Source organism: Tachyglossus aculeatus, chromosome 2, assembly GCF_015852505.1.
Source record: "Tachyglossus aculeatus isolate mTacAcu1 chromosome 2, mTacAcu1.pri, whole genome shotgun sequence".
Classification (NCBI taxonomy): domain Eukaryota; kingdom Metazoa; phylum Chordata; class Mammalia; order Monotremata; family Tachyglossidae; genus Tachyglossus; species Tachyglossus aculeatus.
Genome location: NC_052067.1, coordinates 14116744 through 14123197, shown reverse-complemented (window position 1 = coordinate 14123197; position 6454 = coordinate 14116744). Strand labels below are relative to the sequence as shown.

Below are 6454 nucleotides of genomic sequence, written 5' to 3'. Positions count from 1 at the left end.
TACTCCTCTGTGCCTCAGTTTCCTCATCTGTAAAATGGGGATTCAATACTTGTTCACCCTCCCCCTTTAGGGATTGACTATCTTGTATCTACCCCAGTACTTAGTGTGTTGCTTATTATTATTAACAAAAGTAATTGGGGGATGCTTCTCTTTTCAGTACCGTGGCTCAGTGGAAAGAGCCCGGGCTTTGGAGTCAGAGGTCATGGGTTCAAATCCTGCCTCCGCCAATTGTCAGCTGTGTGCCTTTGGGCAAGTTACTTAACTTCTCTGTGCCTCAGTTACCTCATCTGTAAAATGGGGATTAAGACCGGGAGCCCCCCGTGGGACAACCTGATCACCTTGCAACCTCCCCAGTGCTTAGAACAGTGCCTTGCACATAGTAAGCACTTAATAAATGCCATTATTACTATTATTATTACTACTACCTGTTTGATTTGAAACCTTGGTAAGTAGTCTGATGGGGTTCTCTTGGTAGTTACTGTAGACAGGCTGAACATTTCTCTTCTTCATTTCTCAGTCATGCCTGGTGGGTACATTGTTTTGAGGTTCACATCTAGGATAATAATAATAATGATGGTTTTTGTTAAGTGCTTACTATTGTCCGACATTGTATTAATTGCTGGGGTGGATACAAGCAAATTGGGTTGGACACAGTCCTTGTCTCACATAAGACTCACAGTCTCAATCTCCCTTTTCCAGATGAGGTAACTGAGGCACAGAGAAGTTAAGTGGGTGAAGTAAGAGTGTGAGCCTTGTGAGGGACAGGGACTCTGTCCTACCCAATTATCTCATATCTGCCCCAGCATTTAGAACAGTGTCTGGCATATGCCTGGTACATAGTAAGTGCATAACAAGTACCATAATTATTATTATTTTTACTACTACTGCTACTAGTGTTATTTCTTAAGTGCTTACTGTGTGCCAGGCACTGTACTAAGTGCTGGGGTAGATACAAAGAAATCGGGTTGGACACAGTCCCTATCCCACATGGGGCTCACAGTCTTACTGATGAAGGAACTGAGACACAGAGAAGTGAAGTGACTTGCTCAAGACCACACAATAGACAAGTGGTGGAGCTGGAATTAGAACCCATGACCTTCTAATTCAGGCCCGCGCTCTATCCACTTTGCCACTCCCCTCTACTAAGTCTACTATGACTATCACTATCACTACCGTATCACTAATTACAACCAGACATTTATTGTTCATGAATGACCACATTGTTGACAGTCTTGCTAAAGTCAGATTGCTGTCACACTGGCTTCCTGCCTTCTCACTGGCATAATTAATAATAATTCAATAATAATAATAATCATCATCAATCGTATTTATTGAGCACTTACTGTGTGCAGAGCACTGTACTAAGCGCTTGGGAAGTACAAATTGGCAACATATAGAGACAGTCCCTACCCAACAGTGGGCTCACAGTCTAAAAGGGGGAGAAGAATAATAATGGTATTGTTAGGCCCTTACCATGTGCCGAACATGGCACTAAGCACTGGGGTAGATACTAGATTATTAGGCCCGACAAAGTCCTCGTCCCACACGGAGGTCACAGTTGGTGAGTCATAGCTAAATATGCACACATACACACAAGCACACACGTTGTATAAAGAAACATCTCCATCTGGATCACTGCCTAAATCTGTGATTGACTGATTGCTGGCACCAAGACACCTTGACTGGCTGGCTGACGAACGTGCACTGGCAGTCGCCATGGGAGGTCCCATCAGCTGTTCTGGAACTCAAGCAGGAACTCAGGCAAAATAGCAAGCTCGCAGCCCACATGCATTGGCAGTATTTATCCATAACTTTCACGTTCTGCTAGCAAAAGGAGAACAAAGTCTGAGAACCTGCAGATCTATCAGGGAAGCTGGAAGCCTCGTAAAACCTAGGGTTTTATATGAAACCGCAAAGTCAACTCCATGATCTTCACCTCCATGCTATAATGATGTGGTATTAGTGAAAAAAAATGAATCAGGTGGAAGAGCATGATAATTACCCAAAAATGAATACTGTTGCAGCTCCACATGAAAATTCTGGGTTCTGCACGACTGTAAGCTTTCCCCAGCAGAACTACAAAGTAGCAGGTGGGAAAAGCAGCCATCCATTTCCCACCCTGTCTAAATTAGCAACCCGCCAAATGAAAGAAGCTGATTCCATTACACTTTGCTTTTAGTGAAAAATCCCTGGTTGTCACTATCCTAGGGCATGGTATTTTTTTAAAAAACCAAGCTGTTTGGTCATGTAAAAGAAAAGGTAACCTTTTTTTTTGGTGAGGGGGTGGGGGATGTCCCCCAGTAACTCTCACTTCTCCACCTGCAAAAAATTGTAAATGTCTTGTTTAACCTAAAGGATTGAGAGACAATGCTACTACTAAACGTTAACCAAATCATCCCAGACACCATGACTTCTTCTTAGGACTCAATAAATACCATTGCTTGCTTAATAGTAGCAGAAATGAATTTACACTCCAAGATTTGTTTACTGGGGCTGAATCCTGCTTTATAGTTTGATTAAGATTTGCCCATAATGAAGATTTAGTCTAAGTAATAAAAGATTAATTCTCCTGTAGTAATAATACTGAGAGTAGTATTAAGTATTTTCTATGCACTAAGTGGTGGGACTAGGTATGAGATAATCAGGTCGAACAATCTAAGAGGTAAGCAGAACAGGTATCTTTTCCTGATTTTGAAGATGAGGAAACTGAGGAACAGAGAGCCTAGATGATTTGCCTAAGGTTACACAACAGACAAGGGGTCGAACTTACAACAGAGCCTAGATCTTCTTATTCCCTAACACGTATACTTTCCACTGGGCCATGCTTTCTGCAAATGTGGGGTTTATGATTTCAAAAAAATCTTCCTTTCTCTGGAACCACCATTATTGAGAAACTGTCCTCACCACTCCTCTTCTGCTGCCTCTCCCACCTTGCAATCTTACCTCCAGTCTTGGACCGATAAATTTACATTTCTTGGCTCTTTTTTTGTAGCAGGCTCACGGTGTCCCTAGAGACGTTTGGCAGCAAGGATATAGGTGTATGCTGTGTTCAAATGGGACAGGAGCCAATCTGAAATTCTTTCTGGGGGACTCCAGTATTTAATTTTGGCATCAGTTGAGGTAAAGCTTTGGGAAGGAAGCCATTTAGGTGTCAGGGCTAAAATGAGAATCTTCATCTCTTTTTTTAAAATACAAAAAACATTACTGCCTTAGTAGTATGAAGTTATATTATAAAAGGAAGATTTTGGTGGACTGGAATATAAAGATCCTACTGGGCCAGTCTAAAGAGAAAAATCCACAGACTGCTGACGACTTTTTTTAGAAGGAAGCTTCCCTTACCATAAAAGTTAAGAAAGACCATCTGATGCTTTCTTGGAAAACTTTCAGTGACCCATTAAAACCATCAATATTCCCATCCACATCTGACAGCATTGGCCAGAACAATTGAGCATATACAGAAAAATAAGGAATGGAACTATTTATTTAGGGGGAACACAGCTGGTCTAAAAGGATTTTATTTATCCCCCAACCCCAGAAAAGTACACGGGCAATTTCTGAAGCTCAGTGGACCCTATTTCAATTATATAGACATGCTCCTCTGACTTTTGTCATTATTATTTATCCTAAGACAAACACAATACAGAAAGCTGATTTTGTGACTTTCTAATCTGCTTCCCACAGGAGGTAAAAGAGAATGAAAATAGGGCACAATGGAGGGGACCGAATACGTTTTTCATAATTCTGAAAATATTAAAGAAAAAAGCCCCCATAGTCTTGCAGCATTTCTCTGAGGTTGGTGAATGGCAGATCACTATCCTGTTCTCAGATAGGGAGACAGCACTGAGAGATCCCTAAGACCCCAGAGTGACTTAGAGTGAGAGCTGAAAACAGCACTGGAGACTCTCACTCCAATCAGGAATTCTACCTCCACATTCTCCAGCCTTTCAGAACGAATCCCAATAGAGAGATTTAAGATGCGTAACAGGCTGTTTTATAGGGAAGGAGTGAGTTTTATAGCAGTAAAGCCAAAGTAAATGATTACAAAACAGAATCTATGACTGCACAGGTTGATCCTGTATAAAGTTGAAATAGAGATGCCTATATAATACACAGGGTATATGTGTGTAAATGCCCAGAATAAAGTCAAGTAACTCAAGTGCTTGTTCCCTGTGGCTCCCTTAGGAATCTTATTTGCTAAATCAAAGGCATAGACACTATCTGAAATGAAGTGGTAACCTAGCAGGGAGACTATCCACCTCAAACACATAGAATCGAAACACAGTAACTAAAGGTGACAAAATCAGTGAATGAACAAGTTCACCCACATTAGAGACCACGATAGAGGCCAACTTCTCAACCTGGGTGTCTCCATTCAAAGGAGTTCTTTAGCCTCCGGTTACTATTCCTTTATTACACTCAGACAAAATTAATTAGCAGAGAAACCAATTAGGTTGGCACTTGTCTTTACTGATTGAAAGAAAACATAAGGACAAGGAATCACTTCTGTGAAAGGAAAACTGTCTGAGCAGAAATACTTACCCCAGAAGGCTTCTTTTAGTACCTGGCAGAAACAATCAAACAAAGGTTCCCATTTTTCTTAATTTTAATTACCCCAGGGGTAGTAATTCATCTTTTTGTTCATTCACTCATCAGATTTCATTAACTATCTACTATGTATAGAGCACATGAGGGGCAGCATGACCTAGTGGAAAGAGCACGGGCCTGGGAATCAGAGCATATGGGGTCTAAATCCAGCTAGATCTCTTGTCCACTGGGCGATCTTGAGCAAGTAAGTCACTTAGCTTCTACATGCCTTAGTATCCTCATCTGTAAAGTGGGGATTAAATATCTGTTCTCCCTCCTACTTAGACAGTGAACCCCATAAGGGACAGAGACTGTGACTGACCTGTTTATACCTACCCCAGCACTTAGTATGGTGCTTGGCACGTAATAAGAGCTTGACAAACATCACCATTATTATTACTAGGCTAGGCCTGAGAACCCCTCTCAGGGTCGCACCTGCAGAGTTTCCAGTACTCTACCAGTCTCAACTACGAGAGCGAGAGTCAAGCAGAGACATACTCATTCCATTCCTACCTTGGGCAGTGGCTAGTGAATGGAAGGCAATCTGCTACAAGTCAAGACTCCCCTATGCTGGGCAGCAGTGGTGTGGGAGAGTTGAGGGTAGAGACTCAAGTTTACTGCGCAGAAGGAGGCAATGGTAAACACACTTTCTATTTTTACCAAGAAAATTCTGTGGATCCACTACCAGAACAATTGCAGATGGAGGAGGGCCGTTCTGGAAGAGATGTGTCCATGACGTCACTATGGGTTGGAGATGACAACATAAGACAAGATGAGACAGGGCCTGAGGATGGAACAAAAAATGTACAATACATGTTGCCTGTTCTCAAGGAGTTTATAATTTAATGGGGGACCTAACAAGAGGCCTTAGAACTATGTTTTAAAGAAGCTAGAGCAAAAGACTGGAAATTACATAGCTCATAAGGCCATTGTGGGACAAGTACTATACCTGGATTGATTATATTGTGTCTACCCAGTTCTTAGTGGTAGTAATAATAACAATAATGATAATGATAATATTAATAAGAATACCTTGGTTTGTAAATGGTGCTTTTGTTTTTCCAAAATGCTTTCATATCAGTGATCTCATTTCATTCTCAAAATATCCCTATAAGGTAGGGATAGGCAAGAAATTATTTTCAATTTCACAGACGATCAAACTGAGGGCCAGAGAGGTTAAGTGACTCATTTAAGGTTACAAAGCACAGCAGGGTAAAGTGGGACTAGAACCCAGGTTTCCTGACTCCCAGATTTGTGTTCTTTTTACTGGACCCCATTAATGCAGTATTTTTAAAAACAGCTATTTGTTAAGTGTTTCCTATGATGTGCCAGGCACTGTATTCAGTACTGGAGTAAATATGAGCTAATCAGGTTGGATGCAGTCCATATCCCATGTGGGGTTTACAGTGTTAATCCCCATTTTTCAGATGAAATAACTGAGGAAGAGAGAAACTGAGTGACTCGTCCAAGATCACACAGCAGACAAGTGGCAGAGGCAGTATTAGAACCCAGGTTCTAGGGAATCAGCATGGTCTAATGGACAGAGCACAGGCCTGGGAGTTAGAGGGCCTGGGTTCTAATCCTGACTCTGCCACTTGTCTGCTGTGTGACCTTGGGCAAGTCACATAACTTCTCTGTGCCTCAGTTATCTCATCTGAAAAATGGGGATTAAGACTGTGAGCCCCATGTGGAACAGGGACCTTGTCTGATTCAATTATCTTGAATCCACCTAGGTGCTTAGAACAGTGCTTGGCACGTAGTAAGCCCTTAACAAGTACCACAATTATCATTATAGTAAGTGCTTAACAAATACCATAAAAAAGGGTCCTCTGGCTCCCAGGACTGTGCTCTTTCCACTAGGCCATGTTGC

General features: G+C 41.7%; 1 non-coding gene across 1 annotated transcript; it reads left to right on the top strand.

Annotated features, from left to right (window-relative positions):
- The first annotated feature begins 5001 nt into the window (after positions 1–5001).
- On the top strand, positions 5002–5139 carry LOC119924490. Its single transcript, XR_005449201.1, has one exon. It is a non-coding gene; the product is annotated as a small nucleolar RNA SNORA7 (small nucleolar RNA).
- The last annotated feature ends 1315 nt before the right edge of the window (positions 5140–6454 follow it).